Consider the following 761-nt stretch of genomic DNA (forward strand, 5'->3'; position numbering starts at 1 on the left):
TACTCAAAGTCCTGGAGATAAGGGTTCTTGGGACAGAGTTCCTCTTTGTGTGTGGTGAGCTTCCCCTGCCTGAAAGAGATTGGAGATTGATCAAAGAAACCGCACTCTGATGAGTTCTCCTGCGTTCTATGTACATGTATGTTCCCCACCCTTATCCACACATCAATTACACACCATGCTATTGCAGCATCCAACTGTTTGTCCCTGTAGAGTCCACCTTCCTCTTTTAGGGAGCTCAAACTACCTGTACAGAAATTATAATAGAGACAAAGTCAGGTCAAAGCCTGGGGCACCCTCCCCTCTAGCCAACCTTCCTCTGATCACCTGACAACCTCCTGTCACCATCTCGCCAGCACTTGGCTCTTCCAAGCTTTCTGGATATACACTAGTTCGGGCAGGAGAACCTTGGTCTAGGAGAATCTAGATTCTATCTTTCCGTTCTCAGCTTAGTCATTAGCTGTGGGACCGGGGCAAAACCACATCCAAGGGTCCGACAGGAGTGCTGTAGTTCCAAGTTCTCTGTCTCTAGGGCCTAGCAGCCTATTCCCGAGATGGCTCTTGAGCAAAATAAAGTTTTGCCGTCCTGCGCCTCTCCGGTGTTGGCATGCTGTGCTCAGCTCATCTCCGGTCCTGGAGCTCGGTAAGGTGCGAGGGTCTTGAAGATAACGGCAGCGCAAGGACTCGGCTCGCGGAAGGGAAACACGGACTGACCCTGCCACCACCTCACCCTTCAGATCCATGAGGATGAGTCGCGGCGTGCA

General features: G+C 51.5%; 1 long non-coding RNA gene across 1 annotated transcript; it reads right to left on the reverse strand.

Moving 5' to 3' along the window:
* On the reverse strand, positions 1 to 761 carry LOC108525846 (uncharacterized). Its single transcript, XR_001884356.1, has 3 exons — positions 728 to 761; positions 175 to 244; positions 1 to 69 (listed from the first exon to the last, which is right to left on the reverse strand). It is a non-coding gene; the product is annotated as an uncharacterized LOC108525846 (long non-coding RNA).

This window comes from Rhinopithecus bieti, unplaced genomic scaffold (assembly GCF_001698545.2).
Source record: "Rhinopithecus bieti isolate Rb0 unplaced genomic scaffold, ASM169854v2 scaffold_18110, whole genome shotgun sequence".
NCBI classification, from domain to species: Eukaryota; Metazoa; Chordata; class Mammalia; order Primates; family Cercopithecidae; genus Rhinopithecus; species Rhinopithecus bieti.